Source organism: Chlorocebus sabaeus, chromosome 2 (genome assembly GCF_047675955.1).
Source record: "Chlorocebus sabaeus isolate Y175 chromosome 2, mChlSab1.0.hap1, whole genome shotgun sequence".
Taxonomy (NCBI): Eukaryota; Metazoa; Chordata; class Mammalia; order Primates; family Cercopithecidae; genus Chlorocebus; species Chlorocebus sabaeus.
The window spans coordinates 89,648,873-89,674,759 of record NC_132905.1 but is presented as its reverse complement, the minus strand read 5'-3'; the positions used below and the strand labels follow the sequence as shown (position 1 = coordinate 89,674,759).

The 25,887-nt window shown below is 41.0% G+C and overlaps 1 long non-coding RNA gene across 1 annotated transcript in view; it reads left to right on the top strand.

Annotated features, from left to right (window-relative positions):
• Positions 1 to 1,813: 1,813 nt before the first annotated feature.
• LOC103218455 (uncharacterized) overlaps positions 1,814 to 25,887 on the top strand; it is a 210,493-nt gene continuing 186,419 nt past the window's right edge. The window contains exon 1 of the long non-coding RNA XR_005235683.2: positions 1,814 to 2,111. This is a non-coding gene — a long non-coding RNA (uncharacterized lncRNA). The remainder of the gene's footprint in view (positions 2,112 to 25,887) is intronic.

Sequence of the window (25,887 nt, the reverse complement as noted above, 5' to 3'; positions counted from 1 at the left end):
AAGTAAGGTAAATGAAGATGTGGATAAGCATCTAGTTTGGAATCTCTATCTACATCTATTTTTAATCAATAGAAAACACTTCTATACTATATGGCTTTAAATAATATTCTTGAAAGACCCTGGTAACTGATTTACAGTTGCCAATTATAAGAATGATTTAAGGAGTTTACATGTATTTAATTTATAATTGAAACTAAATTGTTATATTTCTCCAAGCAGTATACATTTTTAGGTGTTGGCTTTTGAACTGTGTAGAATATTGCAAAGAACTTCCAAAATAATCATTTTTGTTATTCCAAAATACTGTAAGTCGTTACATTTCACCCTATTAATGTCAGTCAATCCGAGTAAAGAAACAAGCAATAAACTCTATTGGTAGTTGTGGAGATGCAGAGTTGCTGGTAACAATAGCAAGTTAATAATGCCAGAAAACAATTGGGAGGTGTTTCTTGTGGTGTTTTGCAAACACTGGCCACATTTTCCCACAGAAGTAACAAAAACAAATAGAATGAGGAAAGAAAAATAATTGTCCAGGCTGTTTCTAACAAGTTTTGGTTAAAGGCAAATATAATCAATCTCAAATATGAGTTATTGTAGCTGATTGAGGAGTTAAAGGAAGTAAGTTAAAGGAAGCAGTTGTGTCCAGTTTGGAGTTGAAGTTAGCAGATCTTTGAAAAAAACTTTCTCTGATAACTAAGGTCAATTAATAATGACTTACATTTTCTAAATTTAGATTACTTTCCCATCTGCCTCAACAGTGACATTTGTTTCCAATAAAAACTTAAAACATCTTCCCAAGGTAACAAAAAAAGTCATTTAAAAAAGTCTGAATTAGTCTCTGACATGTACATTTTGTCCGATTTTAGATGTCTGGTCTTTTCCTGTTTCCAGGTAAAGCCCAAATAATTGCTTTGCTCACTGCTTCCTTTGTGACTGAGCAGTGGCAAGAAAAGACAGAACGTGTTGAAGGAACTTGCTCTTCACTGTATTCCATGCACCCATTTATTCCCCATTGAAATGTGTGCCGAGCGCCAGGAAACCCACAATATTTCTAAGCATGTTCTTGAAGCATATGAGCTTTAATGAGTGTTAAGAGTACCTTATTAACTTGCTGTTGCCTGCTGAGAAAACATTGTTTATATGGAATTGGCTTATTGCTAATGAGAGAATGTATTAAGGCATAGCACAGGCAAGGCATAATATGAACACTCTTTTTCTAAATATTTTCTTTCAGGTCTTTCTCACTCCAGTTGATGATATTAAAGAAGGGTCAGACACATCATCACTCACTCCTTTACTTACTGGAAAAAGCAAAAGGATTTTATTAAGATTAGAAAATTTTCCCCACCCCATTTGTCTCTTCTGCACCAGCGTCTCAGCAACTGCCCCATTTGAACTGTGAGATGCTAAATAGTTCAGATGTTTTCCTCTTCCTGTAATCATCATGCATATGCCGAGCTTGGATGTCTCCCCTGCCTCATGAATTTGCAGAGTGGCCCCAGCTAGGCTCCTTCTTGTCGTGGGGACAATTGCCAAGGCTGATAGAAAGAGAAGGAAATTGTGGAAAAGAGGGTTCACTTTATTTAACAGGACTCCATTCATTTTAGTGTCTGTAGTTTTTGGACATGTGCCCTGAGCCCTCCAGCCTCGGTTCCTCTCTCTCACTTTACGCTGTGTGCCCTGACCATTGGTTGGTCCTGAGACATGGCTCATGTGGCACTGGTATGCACCTTGTCGTCTACACAGCTGCAGAGCCCAACTATTCCAACATGGTGGTGGATGCTAGCAGGTGACGGAGAGGACTGATCTCCCTTCTCCCTTCTTTATTCGCTAGGATCCAAGTAAATTCTAGTGGGCAAGAGGAAGAGAAGAGAAACTACAACATCATTATCTTACTGCTGGAGGCAGCAGATTACGGAGCCCTGCTTGTGTTGTGTCAAATGCACTATGTGACAACCAAGACCCTACACAACTGGAGGGCACTTCAGGATTCCTCCGGGTGGCAGTTGCTGGCCTAGACTCACTTCTTCAGGAGGGAGGTTCGCCCTGGAAAGCTGATCTGCATTTCTGCTGGGATCGATGCCGTGGAGACTGGGAGACTGAATACATTGGTAAGTAGTTTAGCAGCTAGTTTCGTCTCAGCTGACAATGATTATGGATTGGGGTGCTCAGAGCAAGAATGCACAAATGGTCTGGGGAAAAATCAGCAGTGAAACTCTACATTTTTTGTAATGCCTAAATCAGCAACGAAAAACGCTGCAGAATAGTTTCAGGTGTCTAGGAGAATACAAAGAGGGCTCCAGGTAGGTTAATGGACAGATATTCTCCTGATGTCCTTCATTCTGCACCTGAACTTCTTGGAGGCCATGTTACCTGCTCTTTGATGCTCCTTTCTCCCTTGCCCTGTCCTCACTGGTTCTTGGTCCTACTGGTGTTTTTGGTCCCATTCCCACTTTTGCCCTGGCCCTCTGTGGTCCTAACTTTTCATCCCAGAAGCCCCTTGTCATGGCCAGAATCTAGTTGTCTTCAGAAAATTAATCACATGTCAATCTTGGTTGTCCCTAAAAATCCAGGACCAGCAGTCCCCTATGAATTTCTCTTGTGGGTCTCAGTAAAAATACAAAGTTAAAAGACACTGGGAGTCACAGTAGCTTAACCACTATCTTTTAAATCTCACGTGACTGTCCTCCCTCAAATAGGCTGTTCCCAGTTCTGAATGAAACAAAATTCCCTTCTGTGATTCTGTTTCATTGCCCTCCAAGATTTTCTTCATAGCTCTGATCACTATTAACGATGGAAACAAAATAAAAGCATGAAGAAACAAATCCCACCTCATGAGCCTTGCGCCATGCCAGGCACATGGTAAGTGTTGATTCAGCGACTAAGTAGATTTTTTTTCCTGCTTCCATAGTGGGCTGCATCTAGCAACAAATGGTATGTTCTTTATAAGAGAAAAAGTATTGGAGATACTTTCCTGCTTTCTGAGTTCTGTTTTGTTTCATGATCACTCTTAGATTTGTTAACTGTGGGCATAAGAGCATCTGATATGAATATGGTTCAAGTTGAATCAGCACAAATGAATCATCATCATAATCGTAAGAGACCAAAAACTGAGAAAAAGTATTGGAGATACTTTTTCTGGTACTGATAATATTTCTGGTACTGATAATATTTCACCTTAATATTTTGCTGTGTTTGGGTCTATTTCAACAGAGTTTTGATAGAACACCCTGAAATCCTCATAGGAGTCATTAAGGGTTTGATTGAATTCAGAATCAAGTGTGGGTGGGAAAATGGTCTTCTTGATAATCCATGATTGAACTTTTTGATTGTTTGGTACAATTTTTTTTTTTTTTTTTGGTGGTCTTATCCAGCCAAACCACTCTTCAGACGACACTCCTATTACCCCACACAGAGTAAGTCTGATCACACAAAAGCCCTCTGTGTTGTGGCCCTTTCAACGCCCATCATCTCTACTTTGAACAAGGGGTATGTTGTTGAGCTCTGCAGCATGAGTTCTCTCAGAGGTGGCGCCATCCTTGCTGTCAAATATCACAGTGACGGAGCGTTTCACAGCGCTTAGGGTGAGATGAGTTCAGAAGCGTCGTCCAGTTCTGTGGGCACATAGCATAGAGGTCAAAATTGTAGGTTTGATGACTTCGGGGCCACTGACACCCGTTTTGTTTCATGACCACTCTGAGATTTGTCAATTGTGGGCATAAGAGCATCTGATGTAAACATGGTTCAAGCTGAATCAGCACAAGTGAATCACTCTTACTCAAGAAACTGAAACAAAAAAGCAAGCACAAACCAACATGGTAATCTTTGGTGAACTTGCAGGCAAAATATCAATCTCTTTTTCTCCTTTCCTCTCCCTTCTCTCTGTTTCTCTCTTTATATATGATCATTAATTAACGAACTGAATGACAATCAGATGTCCTGTTTTTATCCTGGACTGTGACTTTAAGAAGACATGATTTATGAAACACCAACTGTGTCACCACTCATGGGCATTGCAGAGCAAGATCAGCGTCTCTCTCTTCCTTCCCTCCTTTGCGGTTGACCCTCTGCAGGTGCCCCAAGGACCATGGCACTGACTCCTTGTTTATGTTACTGAACTTCATGGTTAACAAAATGCCGTTTTCCATCTAATGAATTTGCCCTGCAGGCACAGGAAAAGAGTTGGTTCCACCATTTTCAGAGGCCAAGCAACAATAAATTTTGCAGGATTTTGTTGACGTTAATTGGGTTTGTATTGGTGTGAGACATTCTTGCTCCTGCCTCATTTGTCTTCTGAATCATTTGAATCGCCCACGTTCTGGGCCAGCCAGTCATTCAACCATGTGATTCCAAGCTTAACAATATATCCGAGTCACTGGTGGCTCAATCACACTTTAGTTTATTGCTCAATAAAATAATAATAACAATAAGTTCAGACATTTAACCAGGCTGCTTTTCTCCAGGGGCAAAATAAAGCTTTCCAGTTTAAAAGAGGGCATGCTTTCATTTCTGTTTTTTTTTTTTCCCCAAAGAAATAAGTCAAAATGCTTTTGGTGTTAACAAAAGACCCTTTCCAGAGGTGTAGCTACTAACACCTGGAGAAAATCCTAAGAACCAGAATTGAAGACAGAATGGAGAAGACATGGGGGCGATTATTGTTTTTATGTTGGAGACACATACTCATACTCATGCACACACACAAATGCAAGTTGTTTTCTCTTATAAAAATAATTACTGCCCAATTCTTATGTTATCATAAAACTATGAATTGCAAATGTGTCTGTTGAAACAGTCTTGCTCTATCGTCAGGTGGCAATAATATGTGAAATAAGTTCTCGCTTTGTTTTTATTGTGGGCAGTAGCTCGTGCAATGTGCCTGTGTATGTAAGAAATTTTGATGTCAGTTGTGTGTGAGTGGAGGCATAGGAAGCTGCAGGCAAATTTGGAAATGGGTCTTTATATCTGCAAGTTGGTTACTAGACCATTGCTATCTTAGTGAACGGCCATTTTAAAAAAATTCAAATCCGTTGAGTATTGATGCTTTGGTAAAATATGATGAAAACTAATGATTAGAAAGTCGGTCATGCATTTGGATGTCATGGTTATGTTATATTGCTATAAAACTTTCTAAGTACTTAACTTCCAGCCTCTGTGCTTATCTTCATGCAGACTGGTTACACATAGTTCCTGGATCTCACTGGTTACAGACCTTTCTCAGTAGCTCCATCCTGGACTGCTCAAATGCAGAGAAAGCTCTATTCCAGGCTTAAAATAAATGAGGTATCACTTAAAAAAACACACACTGGGGATAAAACAAACAAACAAACAAAAAAACAACCAACCAGTTGTAAACGAATGAGCTTACTAAATTGTCAACATAATAGGGGTTTTTTTTAAAGACTTTAACAGTTCACTGTTTTCAAATACCAAAAAAAAAAAAAAAAAAAAAAAAAAAACCCAAAACAAAACGTGCTTTTAAATTGACTTCAATGTTTGTCCAGTCTGAATCTAACACATTTTTGAATCTTGTCAGTGGTCAGTGTGCCAATGGTGGAAACGTTTGCAAAGGTGCTGTTTTCTCTAAATTTGCTTCACTGTTTTATGTAAACATTATTGTGAAATTCCTTCTCAATCCCTAAAAAACATATGCTCCTTTATGCCACTTTATTACTGCACATTGTTTTCTAGGATACATAGAATCGTATATTGTTTTTATGGCTGGGGTGTATCTTTGTGAAATGGCTGGCAGAGCCCAGGGGAGACATTGGCCTGTCCCCACATTGAGAGAAAGACAGTCAACTTTTCCCTCTGATTTTACTAAGGCACCAAACCAATCAGGATTTCTTTCTTTTTTCTTTTTTTTCTTTTTTGAGACGGAGTCTCGCTCTGTCACCCAGGCTGGAGTGCAGTGGCGTGATCTCGGCTCTCTGCAAGCTCTGCCTCCCAAGTTCATGCTATTCTACTTCAGCCGCCCAAGTAGATGGGACTACAGGCGACCGCCACCATGCCTGGCTAATTTTTTTTTTCTGTATTTTTAGTAGAGACGGGGTTTTGCCATGTTAGCCAGGATGGTCTCGATCTCCTGACCTTGTGATCTGCCTGCCTTGGCCTCCCGAAGTGCTGGGATTACAGGCGTGAGCCACCACACCCGGCCACCAATCAGGATTTCAAAAGTGTGCTGCCCAAATGTGGAGACAAGTTTGGACTTTGATGTACTTTTAGTGCTGGTTTGTATGCTCGGACATCCATGTGTGTACAGATGCCCCCGGAACAGTCTGATCCAGAGTCCACATATTGCTAAGAAGATGGGTTTGTCTTTGTGACCAATGTAACAGTCTCCCAAACCAGAGAGAAGTGCAAAAGTTCAAGCTGGTATGGCAGGTTTGCTCAGTGAAGTCAGTGGAGCCCAGGATCCTTCTGTCTTGTTTGTCCATCATCCTAGCATGTTGGTCACACTTGTGTGATCCATGGTGGCTCATGGCCAAGCTGCTTTCTAGTCAACAAGAAGGGGAGTATGAAGGAGAAAGGGAGCAAGGGAGAACATGGGCTCCCCTTTTGGGGCATGACCTGCAAGTTTTATACATTTCTTCCTTTCACATTCTATGGGACCATCTGCTCCAAGATAAGCACAGGAATTGAGAGTCAAGCACTTAGAATGTTTTATAACAATATGGCATTGCCTTAAAATCCAAACACATGTTTGTTTCGTTATTTGGAGATATAAAGGCCCATTTGCAAATCAACATCCCAGCTGCAAAGAAGAAAATGTGCTTGTTTTCTGAACTGCCGCATGCCCGTCAAATATGGAATTATTGTAGGGGGCCAGCAGTATCTGTACAGATGCCTTTCCAACTCCCATGTCTTGGTTCATTTTGCTTCCCAAAAAGTGTCAATTATTTGCCTAATTGTCATTTTCTGAGAAGTGAGGCCATGATGTACATACACTGTGGATTTACCAGGAACTCCTTCACACCACCTTGGCTTCCTCTCAATGCCACCTTACTGCATGTCGACAGCTTCCACCTATTTGATCTCAGTGTTGAAGGGAGATTTTCCTAGGATCTAAACCATGAAGATTTGTGTTGAAATATACAAGAAAGCTGAAGTTCCTTAAACTGAATGCTGCAAGGTGGGAAGTGAATAAAACCTAGTTTTAGATGGCCTCTGCAGAACATGCAGGAATTGAACACATACAGAATACAGGGAGGCTGTGGGTCAAATGCAAATGTGGACAGCTTAGTATGATGGTGGTAATAACATGGGGGTAAAATCTTGGCAGAGTTCCCTTTCTGGAAAGAATTCTAGGTGTCTCCTGAACAGTGAACTCATAATTACATCTTGCAACTGAGCCATTTACTCACCACCAGTGGAAATCCCTAGGGGCTGGGTGCAGTGTCTCAAGCCTGTAATCCCAGCACTTTGGGAGGCCGACACGGGCGGATCACGAGGTCAGGAGATTGAGACCATCCTGGCTAACACGGTGAAACCCCGTCTCTACTAAAAAATACAAAAACCTAGCTGGGCATGGTGGTGGGTGTCTGTAGTCCCAGCTACTCGGGAGGCTGAGGCAGGAGAATGGCGTAAACCTGGGAGGCGGAGCTTGCAGTGAGCTGAGATCTGGCCGCTGCACTATAGTCTGGGTGACAGAGCGAGACTCCGTCTCAAAAAAAAAAAAAAAAAAAAAAAAAAATCCCTAGGGAGGGGCCTGAAGGACAGGCCTTCCTGTGCTTTCTTTAGCTTCTGTGGCTGTTGAAGAGGTTTGAGGCTCTCCTCTTACCTCCACCCCACATCTGACCTGGCCTGTCCGCCGATTGTGCAGCATCCTGAACCCCTTTACTATTTCTCCTCTGTTTCTTTTCCTCCTTCCCTCCTTTGTTTAAAAATGTTTGGGTCATGGCTGTTGAGATGGCCATGACTTTAACCAAACAGAAACACTGAAATTGCCTACTCTATAGAATTGGTTACTCATGCATCTTCCCTTCTTGCTGGGATAGAGGCTGGAATGATGTTACTGTGGAGTCTGAACCAGGCTCTCTGTTGGGGTCTTATGGAAACTTTATCTGAAGGACGTAACTAGGTGGAAGGGATGTACTGAGCAGCAGCAAGCAGTGAGAAGCAGCTATATTGCCGCGTTCTGGTCAAGAGCACTACATAAAGACTCTCACAAAGGGAAGGAGGGGTGAAGTGACCACTTGCATCAAGGATGAGCAAGGACAGCAGCAATCAGGGACTCCCCGCAGGGCATTGGGCTGCTTACGCAGAAGCCAGAAGCGATTTAGTTGAAGTCATGGAGAGGCTCCCATAGAGGAGAGGCCAGTGCGAGGAAGTCCTTATTCTTATTTTTGTTTTTGTCTTGTTTATTTTTTTAATTTTAATGTCTGACATCTGAATGTCTCTCAGGAAGAGCCCTGTCTTTATTTAGAAAGTTACCCAGGCAAGCTGTTTGGAGTTGAGATGGGATTCAAAGGCGTGGGTTTGGCTGCAGACAAGAAAGCCAAAGGGTTGCAAAAGAAAGAAATTGAATTTGAATAGTAGTCATATAGTTATGTATATATAGTCAATATGTAGTCTGTTATCCCTCACTCCCCTCTCACCCTTTCCCCCAAGTCCATTGTGCCATTCTTATGCCTTTGCACTCTCAAAGGCATATATATGTGTGTGTGTGTGTGTGTATGTGTCTTGTTAACCTTGCTTCTCAAATAGTGTCAATTGTTTGCCTTATTGTCATTATATATATATATGCATGTGTGTGTATATATATGTATATGTGTATATATATATATATATGTATATGTGTATATGTATGCTTTTGAGGGTGCAAAGGCATAAGAATGATACAATGGACTTTGGGGAAAGGGTGAGAGGGGAGTGAGGGATAACAGACTACACATTGACTAGAGGACATACTGCTCGGTGATGGGTGCACCAAAATCTCACGAATCACCACTAAAGAACTTACTCAGGTGACCAAACACCGCCTGTTCCCCAAAAGCCTATGGAAATTAAAAGAAAAAAGAAATTGAATTTGAGGATTACAGAGATACAGAGAAAGAGAGGAAGACAACTGGAGCCCAATCGGTCAGAAATTATAGAGGAAGTTAAGAACAGGTGTGTTTCAACATTGTAAATATACTAACAACCACTCAGTTCTCTACTTTAGACAGGTGAATTTTATGATATGTAAATTATATTTCAATAAAGCATTGGACAAAGAAAGCACAAGTGTGTCTGATATGCAATTTCAGGTTGCTTGCATTGCTGCAGTATAACCTCCAAATGCCTCCACAGAATTGAGCAAGCCTCATGAAAGGATTTGTTTATTTAGTTGCTTGGTTTTGGTGGAAATCTAGAAATGAAGGAGGGTTGCATACTTGGCTTAACATAGGTTGGAAGGAGACAGTGTGCACTGGAAAAAGATGTTCCATAGATGCCTAGCTCACTGGAACCTGGGGCTTTAGGCCAGAAGTGTCCAGGAGAGTGAAAGTCCCCAATAATTTGCAGAAATTCTGGGAACGTTAGATTCACAATGTAGACAGGAGGGTTATCTGGATGTTGTGGATTGGTGACTATGAGTTTCTGTTAAGTACAGTAGAATATTTCTAACATATGACTTATATTTACTTTTATGGAATGCCCATGGTTCTGGTTACAGTTATATTCTGCAAATTCAGCTTGTTCTAAAGTGCATTCCTGGGAAATAATGACTCCAGAAGATTGGCAGTGAGAAAAAGGACTAGATGGTCAAGTAAGTGTTAGGGAACACTGCAAACTCTATTCCCTCTCTGAGAGTCACATGTACAATAACATGTTAAAGGCTCTAAGAAGGTCTACAATAGGGTCCATGTTTGTTTAGCCTGGTATTTCCCATACCTAGTTGACCCTGACCTCTTTTCAAACAGCACACATTAACAGGGAACGTCCTGAGAAACATGGCTGTTTTATCTTTGAGCAAGGACCGTATCACTGGAGCTGGAATGGAACTCTGCATCAGACCATGCCTGATATTCATTCATTTATTCCTTCATTCTTTCAGGGCTGGGAAGCCTGTGTTGCTTTGTGTTTGTCAAAAGCAGCAAACTGTTGAACAATAATCATTCAGCAACCACAAAATGTATCCAGGGAATTGGTGCTGTCAGATTTGGATATTAGTCTTTGGTGGCCTAACTGTAGTAATTAATACACAATGATAATGCAAATGCAAATGAAATTAGCAATGCAATTTGGTTTATCTGCGATTAATATGGTGTAGGCATATTATTACTGGCCTACCGCCGGCTAACGTCAGCCTCTTTTCATGATGCTGTGTAACACAGTGAGTCAACATTTCTAGTTAGATTCTCTCCCTTGCAATCAAATGTCACTGCTACATGCTGCATATAATTTTGTTTTATACTTTCTGAATAATTGTCACAAATACAGCAGATGTTCCTGACTGCTTAGGTGAATGCCAACTATTGGACGGGAGGGAATAAAATAAAAATAGTAGTTTAGAACTCAGATACGGTAAATATGGTGGGGTAGAAACTAGCGGAAAGGCCATGCAATGTGAATACTCTAACCATTATATTAGACAATTCACTTGTACAACTACGTGGTGACGCAGTTCTCCACGTTCTCTCCCTGATGCTATTCTCATAAGTATCTGTTCATTTCTACCTTTAGCCCGGGTCTGATAGAATTCTCATAACACATTAGAAGGATATTGTTTGACATTGCAAACTTCTCTGTGATTCAGAAGTGGGATGGGGGCTGGTTTGTGCTGCCCATGATGGCTTCTTCTGCTATGTCTTTTAATGACTGCTTCCTCGAGAGGGCCTTCTCCAGCCACTCTCCATCCTCTCCCCAGTTTTTACCCATTTGTAAATTTTCCTAATTTCTTCTCTGGAATGTTGTGTTTTTTCTTCCTGCTTTTTAGTGCTTTCTATTTTTTCCTTGTCTTGTGAACCAGTCTATGCACCACTTCATGTGTGGGTGCACAAGGATTTTGGTAGAATTCTAGGTGTCTGTCTCTGATATTTAAGTGTTAGTGAAGTGATTTGTGAAAATCTTAGATCTAAGATAACATAACAAATTCCATCTTGAAGAATGCTGTCCTTGATGTGAAATTGAGGAGAAGTAGCAGGTGGGCTCATGAGGTTAGCAACAAGGAGGTGCTAGCACATAATGGCTTATGTAATGGAACCATTTAATAAAAATAGGTACAACATACTAGTGTAATTAGATGAAAAGGTCATAGAAATCTTCAATTTAGATGGAGGTGATATGAGAAATAGGACTTAAAACTTCCAGGAAACTGTCTCCTGGAGATTATTTGAACCACAAAACGTGTTTTGCATTTCCAGCTTAATAGCCAAAAGCACAAGGCCATCCGTGGCACAGTGCAAGATCTCCGCAGAGCTTCCCTAACTGGAAGTGTTCAGGCGTAGGTCTCATGCATTACTAATGCTAGAACAATAGAGCTGCCGAAACTCCCTCTCCGTGAAAGCGACCAGCCTGATTCTTGACTAGTGTTACTGAGTTTCTTCACAGGATAATTGCGGTTGATTTCTCTAAAGAAAAATGTCCAACTTTTCTATTACTGAAGAAAACAAGAAATAATTGTGCTTTAACAATAAATAGCTCCAATTGTGCTTTTATCTCTAAGACATATGAATTTTGTCCCATGACAGTTTCCTATAATGTCTTCTAATGGGACATTCATGCTCCTTTGTTTTCCTGTTTTTCTGTCAAACCCATCTACATGTAAGGTGAAATTAAGGGCTGTTCCCTTTTGAGATGACCCCTGTCTGATCTCTGCAGATGCCACCTTTGGCTGATATTGTTACTCTCTGTGATAGACTGTCAACAATTGTGTGGTAGGCTCCTTTTTATTTTGAGATGAAGTTTCGCTCTGTCACCCAAACTGGAGTGCAGGGGTGCAATCTCGGCTCACTGCAACCTCCACCTCCCAGGTTCAAGCAATTCTCATGCCTCAGCCTCCTGAGTAGCTGGGACTGCAGGCGCCTGCCACCATGCGCAGCTAATTGTTGTATTTGTTTTTTAGTAGAGACAGAGTTTCCCCGTGTTGGCTAGGCTGGTCTCAAACGCCTGACCTCAAGTTATCTGCCTGCCTTGACCTCCCAAAGTGCTGGGATTACAGGCGTAAGCTACTGCACCGGGCCGGTAGGCTCCTTCTCACTCATATCTGTGGTGTCCTGACTTCTTCCTTCTCACTAGAAGTGCCTTACGAAGTGCTTGGCTCATAGTGTGTACACAATAGATGTGTATGAATGAAATATAAAAGAAAAGAGAATGGTGTTGGTTTACTGAGAGCTGGCAACAGGAGTATGCATAATGACTGCTCCCTGTGGTGGCAGAAAGTGAGCCTGCCTTAAAGAACAGATGAGTACTTCTGACTTCAGGGACCCAGCATTGGGCACAGGCAAAGGCACCTTGAGATGTTAAAACATCCACTGTAGGGAGTAACACCATTCAGGGAGATGCTTCTGCACCTCTGTCTTCTGCTTCTCAAAGCAAAAGATAACAGTCCAAATGCCATGAAAGAATGTAGGTCTATTATTGACAAATAAAAACAAGGGATACCCAATTAAATTGGAATTTCAGGTCAACAATGAATAATATTTTTAGCATAAGGATGTCCCAAGTATACTATAGTTGATCTGTCAATAGTTGTTCTTGGAGATGGACACAGCTTAGGGAGAAGTAAGAGAAAGAATCAATTAATGAACTTGTGCTGTCTTTCAGATACGGTGGCAATATATTCTTGCAGTATGAATGATCATTTTTGAATCCTTCCAAACATCCATCTTCTTGCTTCTGTTTGTGTTCCAGTTTGTGGTTTGGAAGGGCGCTCATGAACCAGTGAATTAGCTTGGTGTTCTTAATAGGTGATCTCATGTTACCTGAGAAATATTTTGCAACATTACACAATTGCTATTATTCTTGAATTTGTGTGTAGGTCAGTTTGATGGAACATGTATAAAGCATGAAGCTGATTTTTCACATATCCCTAGATATTTATATATTACTTAGATGTTGCTTTAAGAAATTGTAGAAACAGAAATATAAGTAATAGCAATCTATAGGATGAAGTTAAAATATTTTGTAATATTTTCGATTTGAAGATGATATGTAAAATTAATGTGTTGTTTCCAAATTTAAGTACTACTTTAAATCTGTTATTGGTGATTCTGCTCACTACTGCCTGAACAAAGTTTTTCTTTGAAATCGAAATTAATAAAAAATATATTGTCTCAGGTGGCATTAGAGTCAATGTAATGCATTTTATGTGACAGCTTTGATTATAGACATTCGAAATGAAATAAATAGGCTGGGTGCAGTGGCTCACACCTGTAATCCCAGAACTTTGAGAGGCTGAGGCAGGTCAGGTCACCTGAAGTCAGGAGTTGAAGACCAGCCTGGCCAACATGGTGAAACCCCGTCTCTACTAAAAACACAAAAATTAGCTGGGCATGGTGGCAGGCACCTGTAATCCCAGCTACTCAGGAGGCTGAGGCAGAAGAATCGCTTGGACCTGGGAGGTGGAGGTTGTAGTGAGCCCAGATCGCACCACTGCACTCTAGCTTGGGTAATAGAGTGAGACTCTGTCTGAAAAAAAAAAAAAAAAAAAAGAGAAATTAAAGAAATAAATGTTAGGGAATAAACACAATAGTATGTACATTTTAATTTTATCACTGTGCCGAAGATGCTGACCCACTAGCTGAACACTTAAACGTATCTAATAATAGGAATTACTACATTTTGCTGGTATTTGGTTGTCTAAAAACCATAGTTTCAGATATTTTCCTATGTTGCTATTATAAAGGTATAATTGTCAGGTTGAGGGACAAGATACATGTATTGTTTAATAGTTTGTTTATCAGAGTCACAGTATATAGATACATAGGTGAAGGAGTGCTTTAGATCTTGCCCTGGGCCCTACAAGTGTTGGGGACTAGGCTGTATGGAGAAGCCAGCATTGTACCTTCTTCTTCCCCAGAATCTGATTGACTCCTCTGGAGCCTTGAACATAAATTGTTCTTACTTTCCTGTCACTTCCCCTCAGTGAGATATGAAGACACCTGTATTAGTCAGCTCAGGCTTCCGTAACAAAGTGCCGCACCCTGAGGGGCTTAAACAACAGAAACCCAGGGTCTCTCAGTTCTCAAGGCCGGTAACTTGAGATCAAGGTGTCAGCTGGCTTGGTTCCTCTCAGGCTGGGAGGGAGAATATGTTCCAGGTCTCTCCTCCAGCTTCTTGGGGTTGCTATCAATCTTTGGTGTTCCTTGTGGATTCATCTCTCCAACCCTCTGCGTATCCTTTCATTTGGGATCCTTCCCACCCGTGTGCATGTCTCTGTGTCCAAACTTCCCCTTTTTATAAGAGCACCAGTCATACTGGATTAGGAACTCATCCTAATGACCTCATCTTAACTAATTCCATTTGCAATTACCCTATTTCCAAATAATGTCACATTCTGAGTACTGAAGGTTAGGACTTCAACATATACATTTTTGGGGTGGGGAACACAATTTAACCTATGATATGGTTTGATTTTGTGTCCCCACCCAAATCTCATCTTGGATTGTACTCTCATAATCCCCATGTGTTGTGGGAGGAACCCAGTAGGAGGTAATTGAATCATGGAGGCCATTTCCCCCATGCTGTTCTTGTGATAGTGAGTGAGTTCTCATGAGATCTGATGGCTTTATAATGGGCTTTTCCCCTTTTGCTGAGCACTTCTCCTTCCTGCTGCCATGTGAAGAAGGATGTGTTTGCTTCCCCTTCCACCATGATTATAAGTTTCCTGAGGCCTCCCCAGTCATGCCGAACTGTGAGCCATTTAAACTCTTTTCCTATATAAATTATCCAGTCTTGGGTATGTCCTTATAGCAGCATGAGAACTGACTAATACAACCCATAGTAACACTCAGTGTTGTCCATTGACTGAAGGGGGAATTTAAGTGAGGTTCTTTGGAATTGAGGTAGAGGGGTGGCCTGGGGTTGAGTTTGGGAATTGAAGTTAGGATGAAGACCAGACATGGAACACCATTCGTTCACACATTTTCAGTAACTGAAAAAAGCCTAAAGTGTTTATTTTCTTTTTCTTTTTTGGTGAAGGGTAGTAATGGGAATGGAGTCTATCAGTGTGTCCCTGCATCCAGATATTCCTGATATCCAAGGGCAACACCACCCTGCTAAATCTGAAGTTGGGCACATACTATACTTGCTACTTTTTGGGCAGAAGCATAATTTTCTCTTCAGAGGAAGAGTTAGAGAAGATAAAGATTTTAGTTATTTTTATAAGGATATGTTAATTTAAAATTTAATTGTATTTAACTTAGGTCAAATTAACACAAAGCATAAAACTGGCACATTCATTACACAAGCCACTGTTTCCCAGGTTAAACATGGAATGATGAGATGAAAATGTCCAAGTTTGGGAAGATATCATAGTCACTGCTCTTCATTATGCTTTATTAAACATCAAAAACATGTACCAGATTTTGAAAAAAAGGAAACCCACAGTTAAAACATTCAGAGACTCTGCTTTTGGAAGATCTGGCTGTGAATGAAAAATGCCCACAAAGCAAGGGCAGGCAGAATCAGCTTGGCCCTAGGAGGATGTAAATAATTATTTCTGGAATGGAGAAACACGAGCTAAACATCATAATTGCCTATGTTTGCAATACTTCAATTTGCAAGTTTCAAGGTATTGTTCTACCCTGTCAGATAAATACATACTACAGTAACACAGTGATCATTTTGATGCCTTGACCAGGTTAGAGACCTTCATGGAGGAAAAGAGTTGCCTGTGAGGTTTAGCTCGTTAAATCTGTTCGAGATTTGTCTTATGACTTCCATCGTTATCTGTGCATGGGTATAATTTCTGAGTACATAGTCAGGATCCTCCTGAGTGAGTTTTGTTTTGTTTTTGGTAGGTCGTATCAGGGAAGTGAGTGGTAAATATTGCCCTGTCTTTTGCAAAACTCCTACCTACGTACCTGGAAAAGATATATCTCTTGGACAGTTGATTGTCCCCCCACGAGAAGATGGACAAACTTCTTGAGGATGCAGGTCATATCTTGGAATCAGATTTGAATCCAATTTCTTTGGCCACTTTTAGTTATGTATTTACGTATTGTTGAGCCTGAAGTTGAGGCATGCACCAATTTCATACACTGCAGAATAGGAAGTGGGATGTCAAGTGGAGTGGCTGTGATGATGAAGTGAGATCATGAATTTAGGACAATTCCTGACAGGTGGTAAATGCTTTTAGGGAGACAATTCCCTAAGGTCCCTCATGGTTCTGCATGTCTTTTAAGAAGAAGAGTAACTACATTTTCTTCTGGACTATCTTTTCAAGAATGTTTGTGTTGTGCAAATCCTTGGATGACAGAGATAGTGTTTCCTGCTGGGCTAAAGGGCTAGGCAGGTTTGCTTGTAGCCCTTTATGAAGATTTGGATTTTCTAAGCTTGTAGTTCCTCAGTTGTGACACAAACTCACTGTGTATGCAGCATCCACATGGGCTTCTCCTCCTCACCTCTGCAGGAGGGGTAAGGGAAACCAAAGTAAATGCGAAGTTCATGCTGCCTGCTGTGCTGTGAGTAATGAAGTTCTTTCTCTCTGACCCAGAAGTCTTCTGTCTTCTACCAGCATCCATGAAATTGTGGAGGACTAACTTGTTAGCTTGCAAGTAGGTTGTAATTTCAGACCCTTGATAGTTTTTGACAGTGCTCAATTTATAATCATTTTTTTTTATCATTAAATAACAAGCATTTTGAAGGCAGGGACCATGCTGCTCAGTGTAGCATCTGCAACCTTAGTATAGAATGGACTCACTGTGCATGCTTATTGAATGAATTAAATTGGACTGGCTAGTTTTAAACTCAGTTTTTTCTTTCTCCGTTAACTCAAACTCAACAACACCTGCATTAGGGCCAAACAGTGAAGAGAGAACAGAGGAAGGAAGGCTGACGAGGAGGAAGAGGAAAAGTCCAAACACCTTGATTTCTTTTGTCATGTTGCACTCATGCTCCCCTTTACAGATATTTATTTTCAGGAATAACATATCTCTAACCCTGTATCCTCTTTATAAATGCATGACAAAATGATGAGGAATGAATGCATACAACACAGAATGATTATGTACCAGTGTGTGTGGGGATAGGGGCATAACTAGCAAAGAAGCCCCAGTACAAGGTCTAATGAGATCCTTCTTCATGTGTGGCAAGGAGAATTCTGATTTCATCCTTCCTCCCATGAGCAGAGGATGTGGGGATGCTGGAGGCAGAATGACAGAGAGCTTCTTCAGTGGAGAAGAAAACGTGGTCAAAGAACTGGCAGCAGATTCCCCTACTCTAGGGAGGGGGCTTCTGCCATTCCAGTTGCTGCTCAAGGGTGTGCAACAATTGGCCAAAGGAGCAAGGAAATTGAGGCCAAGTAGGTGTCTCTAGATAGGACTGCAAACTTTGTAGGACAAACGGCGGCTGTGGTCATCCTTCCTGACCCAGCTGTAGCTCAGCATACTTTATGCTGTCCTGTTAGCTATCAGCCACTCAGCCCCAACAGTACTTCTCCCCACCGCATCCTGGGAATGAGCTCATTTGCACCCCTCAGAGACTAAGGCTCTATGCAACAACCTGGCTGAGTCTGTGGAGCTGTGCCTTTGGGCAGGAGGCAGAGTGTATTGTGCTTCCTTGATTAGCATGCCTATCATTTATCAAATATTGCTTGAGTGTCTAGATATTTGTATTAACTTATTTCTTATTTTCTTTATTCTTGAAGCCCTAGCACCTACAGCCTCACAGGTCAGGAGGGACTGCCCCTTGGAGGGGAGAGGGTTAGCTAATTCCCAAAGATAACAATCAACTAACTTAGAAGAGCACCTTTCATTGCAAGCCAATCAGTCCAAAGCCCATACCCTCCAACCACCTCTGGGCCACTATTCACCTTACCTAGTCACACCAAGAGCAGATGTTGGACAACCCAGGACAGCTGCTAAACCCTCGAGCCTGCAGAAGTTATTCAAGCTAGCTAACCCTAAACCTGCTTAGCTTGCTTATCCTGCTATACTCATTCTTTCCTTGGAATCCCTCATAAAGCCTCTCTTCATGCCTTCCCCTTACTCCCTCAGCCTCCTGGCCAACCCTGGTGCTTCTGCATATGACCCTGCATGACATGGCTGCCTCCTCCTCGGGGGAACCGTGAGTCATGAGCTATCTTTGCAATTGTAGTCCTTTCCTGAGCTGTTGGCCTCATAGTCCTTGGATAATCATAAAACCCACATTTTAAAACAGCATTGCCCTCTGCACTGAAAATAAGATGAGCTTGTGTTAGGGCTTAAGGGAGAAATGTTCTTGGTTTTTGTTAAAGAAAATAAATTTAAGATTTGCGTAAGAATTCTTTGTTTTGATTTCCAGTTGGAAATTATAGAAATAGAGCAAGACAGAGTTGCAAGAAGTTTTGCCTCATCCATAAAGGAATGGATGGAAAAATTATGAAATTTCCATAGCCTGGAATACACAACTATTAGAGAGACTAAGTCACAGCTATAGGGGTTGACATGGAGGTGTTTTCCTTTCTCTTTTTAGGAGAGAAAAACAAGGTGCACAGAAGTGTTTGTCATGGAATTCTACTTTTTAAGAAAATGATGACATAAAGGATGTATCTGTGTTGCATGTATGTATGTGTGTCTGCATAAAACTAGATGAACATGAGGAGGAATATGGAAGGGTGCAAGCTAAGTTGATTGTATGAGTTAGTGTGGGTGGATGTTGGGGAGCAGGGAGAATAGAGAGGCCAAGGAAAACAGAGAGAGAAAAGAGAGCACTTAAAATCCCATATTCACGCTTAAATGTTTATATTAAATTATTAGTGTTAATATGTATAGATACATTTTAAAGCTCTGTAATTCAGTGGTTCTGCTCTTTAGCAGAATTTTACTGTATGACTCAAGATATGTTAATAGCATTCTTGTGTGATTTGCTTTTAAAGGGAGATGAAGATAGATTTGCCTGCCATCCATCCCGCCTGTTGAACGCAGGCAAACAGAGTCTTTGGGTTTTGATGTCTTACTGCCAGGCAGACGTGGGCTAGACTTGAATCACCACCTCCCCAGTCAGGTCTCTGATGTGTAAGACAAGCAGCATGGGAAGAACCAGCTGCTCTGCAGAAGAGACGCCTGTCTCTCCAGATAGAATGGAGCGTTTCTGTCCCTCGGGTTCCAGACCACCACAGACTCACCAGCTCCAGCCCCTGCGGTCACTTGGCCAGACAAAAGCAAGTTCTTTTCTCACAGCACAGGGCCTCCTCTTCTGCAAGCTTAGCCCCTTCTGTTGGGTGTTACTAAGCCATGAGTCTAAATATGGCACATGGCCGTTGGATGGAAATCATTTCCAGTAAAAGAGGATGTTTCCTCAGCAGTTTTCAAGCTGGCGCTGACTCAAGCATCCTCTAGGGAGACCATTTAACTGGTCATTAGGGAGACAGCAAAAAGGCATTGAGGAATTCTGTAACAAGATGCGTATCCTGTGTGGAAGGCCCCCTGGGACTCTGACCATTGGCTCTCTGTGCTTGCTAGAGAGGTTTTATTGATGCTGCAGAAAAGTATTTTGCAGCAACAAATCTGTTATTTATGCATTGGTTTAAATATGCTGTATTGTACTGGATCCAGCTTTGTGAGGAACAGCACTGAAGGTGAGACATGACACTCAGACACTAATTAAATGTTTAAAGATGATTAATACCCAAGTCAATACATCATCAGAGGTAGAGAAGAGAATTGGTGCCTTGAAAGGAGAGATGAAAATTTATGCTGAGATTTTTGGGCAAGCTATTTACACTGCCCTGAAGGCAACACATACACTTACTTACAAATTGAAATGTTTGAAAATCAGAATGTAAATCCAGTGAGGATTCCTTGACATAGACTCTATAGTGCAAAAAAGGGCTTACTTGAGGGGTATGTAGGGTCTGTCTGCTATGGAAAAAAAAATGATCCTTATGAGAAATAAAAGTGTCATAAAACTTCAAGGCTAGTACTTGTAGACTGACAAAGATATAGCTACTGAGGGTGATAAGAAGACCAATGATCTGAATTCAGATAGGTCCTTCAGGTTCTGGGATCATTCAACACCTATCAGAGCTCCAGCAGCAGGTCCACAAGAGTAGGGGTTCACTTTGCACAATGAAGCATGGATTCATAGGATCTTTGGTGCAGGAACCCATTCCACTAGGGTTCATTCCTATTCCCAAATATTTACTTTATTCAACACTGTTGATGTTGATCTTTAGGGAAGCATTTCAAAGTACATGAATGGCAAGAATGAGAAAATGTATTTTTAAAATGGGAGATAAGCTAAAAATGTATTTTTTAAAAAGGATCTGAATGAAACTTAATCAAGAAACAATATGACTGACCACAGCTGTATAGTTCTTAGAGAGTATTTATGAATGTGTGTCATCAATGAATGTGTCCTGGGCATGGACCATGGGATCAGAACCTTTTATTTATGTATTCACTTAGAACCTTCTTTCTTACAAACAGGAATCTGTAAAGTGTAGTAATTCAGGCTTATTTGTTTTAAAGAAGTCATTTGAACTATTTCTCCTTAAAAACAGAAATATTTTTAGGTACAACCTGTTGCCCTTGGCAATAGAAGCGTTGCTGTGCTAATCTTTGCTCCAATCTCTCTTTTCATGCTGTGATCTTTTGAACTCTGTATTGGTCCTAAAATGATGGGTCTTTATCCTTGGAATAACACTCAGTGCCTTTCCTATAGGAGGTCAAGGTCAAGGCACCTTGTAGTGACACTGAGTTGGGGCTTTCTGCATATAGTACTGAAACCCATAGAGATGTGGAGGCCCAAGAGAAGATTCTCATGGTGGAAGGAAAGGCATGGTGAACCCATACTATTAGAAGGTCATCCAGCCCTAGAGACCATGCTCCAAGCTAAGGTCACGACCTTAGTGAGAACCTTCCTTGAAATTTCCATGAAACCACAGCTCAATAGTCTCAGAAGGGCATTAGCTGTGTCCTGTGGGCTAAGGGGGTAGGTTGCTTCCATGACAAGTGATGGTCCTGAGTATAACACTTGATGGTCCTGGATGTGACACTCTGGATCTATCTAAAATGATTTCTGTGGATAAGGTGGGAAGACTGGCAGGAGACAAGCATGACAAAAGAAGACCTGCCTGTGCTTCCATTGGTTGGATCTTGGTAGGAAGTAAGCAGTAGAATATGGAGTAGTGGGATTCTTGCTTTTTTGTTCTACCTAAAAGCTTACTTTAGGAATGGCATTTCTATGAATATGGAACAAAACATGGGAAGTCTTGTTAACCAATATGATTACATTTTCTCATATTTCTTAAGGTGGTAACCATATGGTGTTTAAAATATCAGGTAGAAAATGATAAGTTTAATTTATTGTCTGAGTACATAATTTCTTAACTCTTGACTCAAATGCTTTGGGGTAATGAAAGCACAAGACATCGCTCCTCACCTTCTTTTTCCTCCTCCTCTTCTTCTTCTCTCTCCTCCTCCTCTTCCTCTTCCTCGTCTTCCTTATCCTACTCTTCCCCTTCCTCTTCTCCTTGTCTTCCTGTCCCTCCCTCCCTCCGTTGTTCTCTTTCTCTTTTCTCCATGAGGGCAGACCAGGAAATGAGCCTGCTGGAATGAGCCTCTAGCCTTAAGCTCCCATACAGTAGTGGACACACTCTACCAGCGGAGACTTCTTGAGTGTCTCCATGTGTCATGCAGTGGGACAGGCATGAGGGTTTAGCAGTGGACAAAACGAGCAAGTCCTTGCTTTCATGTGACTGGAACTCCAGTGAGGGCCAGAATTATAGCTGGGGTTAGGGCCATGGAAGGTGCTTAAGAAACTGGTGGTATAAGGTACCGTCAGGGAAATATTAGAGACAACCTTTTAATTTTTTTTAAATTAAAGATGGTCTGCTACTGGCTTTCCAGGGATGTCAAAAGTTATTATTTAAGAATTTTACTTTTTGCTTTAGATGCAATCAGAATGCTAATCTGTCTTGTTGCCCAATCCCCACCTGGTGTTTTTTTCTGGTGTTGGAAGGATATGGTACATATTACTCATTTCTTCAGAATGACGTAACTACAGTGAAGAGGTCCAGAGCACAGATATACACAGTTCTGCAAAATCTATCTGCTCCAAAGATAGGCATTTCTTATGATATTTGTCTGAAACACTAGAATTAGTCATAGAGGGAAAACTGGATCTTACCGTGAAAATCAACTAACCACATATGTCTCATAAATGTACCCAGAGGCCTTGTGATGGGTGCAGCAAGCACATTGATAACTTATTTAAATAAAAAGGACAATGAAACATTCTAAAGCACAATGTTATATTTATTGTTAAAAAATAAAGCTGGCCATGTGTGGTGGTTGCGGAAGCCTCTGTAATGTATACAGAACACATTCTCTGTGCGGAAATTGTAGACCCAGTTGTATAAACACAGAAGATATTCTTTTTAAAAAGATTAACTTTTAATTTTTAAGCAAGGTGTTCTTATATACAGAGGATTCAGTGGAAAAATTATAGCTCTGTGAAGATATTAACTGTCTACCGATGAAAAAGTTATTTATAAACTTGTAATAATGTAGATTATTGACTTCTTCCCATAAATTTCACTGTAAGATGTTTTAAAATGAGTATTTCTGAACGTATGTGCTGAGATGACTCCAGTGTGATCTTCTGTGTTGAGTTGGTGTGTTACTCCATCCGGGAGAGCCAGTTAATGGTCCATCTGTTATCACTTTAATGCATTCAGTCCTGTCTAGCAAAGGGCCTAGGGAGGTACTGAGTGAGTATCACACTTTCAGGCAGAAGGACACAGACTATTGTGGACATCACTTCTCAGATACTGGGGAGAAATATATTGAAGCCAAAAGTGGTTGGATACATCAGGATTGTGTTCCAGGACAGGGACCCTGCTCCCTATTGCTCTACTTTTCTAGAGAGTTCTTTGAAAAGGCCACTAAAATGGCAGAAGAAAAGCAGATCAAGCTTAAGTGCCAGTTGCTCTGGGGAGTTACAAACCTGGTTTGGAGACGTTGGCTGTTGAGCAGAGGCAAGGTGAGCAGTCGAGACTATGCCTAGTCTTTCTTACTGGGCAAGAAGAGCCTCCAGTCCAGCTGGCTTATGGGCACGTAACTCCAAGAGAGACACTGCTGTCATCCAGGAGGCCATCCTGCCAATCTCTCCATAGTACTTAGCTGCGGAAGGTATCGTATAGAGGACTGTACAAAAATAATGTGAATGAGATTCCCATCTTCTGCAGAAGAAAATGAACCAATGGCAAATTGCATATGCAGATTTAAGATTCTCAACTGCGAGTGCAGCTAGGTTCAAATGGGTTACCAGTTCAGAAGCACTCCAGGAGAAGTGACTCACCCTCCTCTTGCTATTTTTATGTTTTGCAAGTTCTGTGTTTTTCTAAATACAAAGTTTTATTCTTTCTGCTTAGTCCTTGAAAATTACAAGAGACGTGCATTAGCTGGAAGTTACTAACTTAGTAATTTGAGGGTTAATTGATCACAGGATGTGGCATAAATGAGAAAAAGCTTAAAATCCGATGTTTTCCCTGCATATCTATACATGTGATGGGAAATACATTTAGTTTTCTGTAGCAAAGGATGATAGGTCCTCCAAACATTTTCTAATTTTTGACTTCCTTTTTGGCCCGTGAGTCATTAAGCAGTATGTTATTAATTTCCAAATATTTGGAGATTTTCTAGATGTCTTAATGCTATTGGTTTCTAATTTAATTTTATTGCCATCAGAGAATATATTCTATTCCCAGAAGGTTACTGAGATGTGATTTATGGCTCACGATGTGGTTCCCTTGGTGGCTGTTTCACATGCATTTGAGAGAACATGTATTCTGAAGTTTTGTAGTTACTACAGCTGGACAAGTCAAATTGTTGACAATATTATTTGAAACTTCCCAGTGTCCATCTTTTCAAAGTCTAGTTATTCTATCAGTTACTGAGAGAGGGATATCAAAATCTCCACCTATGCTTGTGGATTTATCTATTTCTTCTTTTACTTTTGTCAGCCTTTGCTGATGAGTCACAGCTCAAAGCCTGGGAAACACTGTTCTGGGAGACCACAGAGGGAAGAATGGCCCTGGCTTTTAGTGGTGTCAAGGATGGTATAGAACTTGATCCCAGACAGCAGGGTGAGTAAGATTAGGGGAAGTGGAAGGGCAAGGAAGGCCCTGATGAAGTCAAAGAATGTAATATGCAAAGCAGATGAGTTAGAAATGCAGATGGAATGTCCTGGGAGCAAATTATGGAATAGTTGATATCTCTTGGATGGAATAGTTAATATCTCTTGAATGGAATAGTTGATATTGATATCTCATCAATAGTCAATTGACTAGCAATGTTCCCTGACCACACACTGGCTTCCCTACTCCAACTAGATTCAAAAGGCCCTGAATCTCCAAGGTGTCAGTAATTTGTTATGATTTATTCTCCCATTCATGACTTATTTTGTATTTTCTATTTTGTATTATTTTTCTTATATAGTTCCACAAATTGTGTAAGTTTCAGGCCCCACAAAACCTAGATTCACTCCATCCCTTCTCCTCCACCTACCAGCTATACAACCTTTGGCAAGTTACTAAGCTCTCTGGCCTAAGTTTCCTCACCTGTACAACAAAGCTAATAATGGTACTACCTCCATGAGTGGTCCAGAGGGATAATTGAGTTAAGATGTATAAAGCTCCTTACAATAGTGCCTGGTGCACAGTTACACTGACTTAAGTGTTTGTTAGCTAAAGACGAACAAAAGGAAAAGGAATAGGCTTTGTGGTACGCTTTGATGAATGACAAATATTCTATCCTTTTTTTTTTGAGATGGAGTCTTGCTCTGTCACCCAGGCTAGAGTGCAGTGGTGTGACCTCGGCTCACTGCAACCTCTGCCCCCCAGGTTCAAGAGATTCTCCTGCCTCAGCCGCCCAAGTAACTGGGATTACAGGCTCCCACTACTGTACCTGGATAATTTTTGTATTTTTAGTAGAAACAGGGCTTCACCATCTTGGCCAGGCTGGTCTCTAACTTCTGACCTCGTGATCTACCCGCCTTGGCCTCCCCAAGTGCTGGATTACAGGTGTGAACCACTGCACCCAGCTAAGATTCTCTCCTTCTAAAGTCTCTCCCTGACTATTTCTTGGTGTTTGAATTCTTATGCATGATCCATTGTTGGCAAGAATCCTGCTAAGTCAGTTGACACAGAACCCCTCCCCCTCAATGTTCGATCACCGTCTATGTCTGATCAGATTCCTAATCCTTCACTATCCCCCATAATGGCTGATCACCCTGGCCTGTCTTCAGCAAGAATCCCACTAAGAATCTTTGTAAAGGGTCACTCACTTGTTCTACACACATTGTGACTTCATTCACCTGAAGCAACAGGTGAAAAAGAATTAGTGAAATAATGTGTTTGATTTCCTGTCTTAAATAAGTATATTCCCCTTACCTCTGATGTTTCCTCTTAGTAATTTTCCATCCACTGGTCCCTACCCTGTTCCTTGGCTGTAAATTTCCACTTGGTCTTGCTGTGTTTGGAATTAGTCCCAATCTTTCTCTCCCACTCAAAAATTATATTGCAGTGGCCCCTGTCTCTATTACAATAGTCTCCCATTGAATAAAGTCTGCCTTCCTGTCTTTAACATATGTCATGAACATTTTTTTCTTTATTACCACTGTGGCTTAAGACTCAGTTTTCTTACCTGGAAAATGGGAATATTGTGATTTCTAAGCTTTTAAAATTCCATGCACCTGGTATATTTTGTTGTTTGACTCACTCCCACACTACTTCTCATAGCTGTGGAGTTATCTATTCTCCAC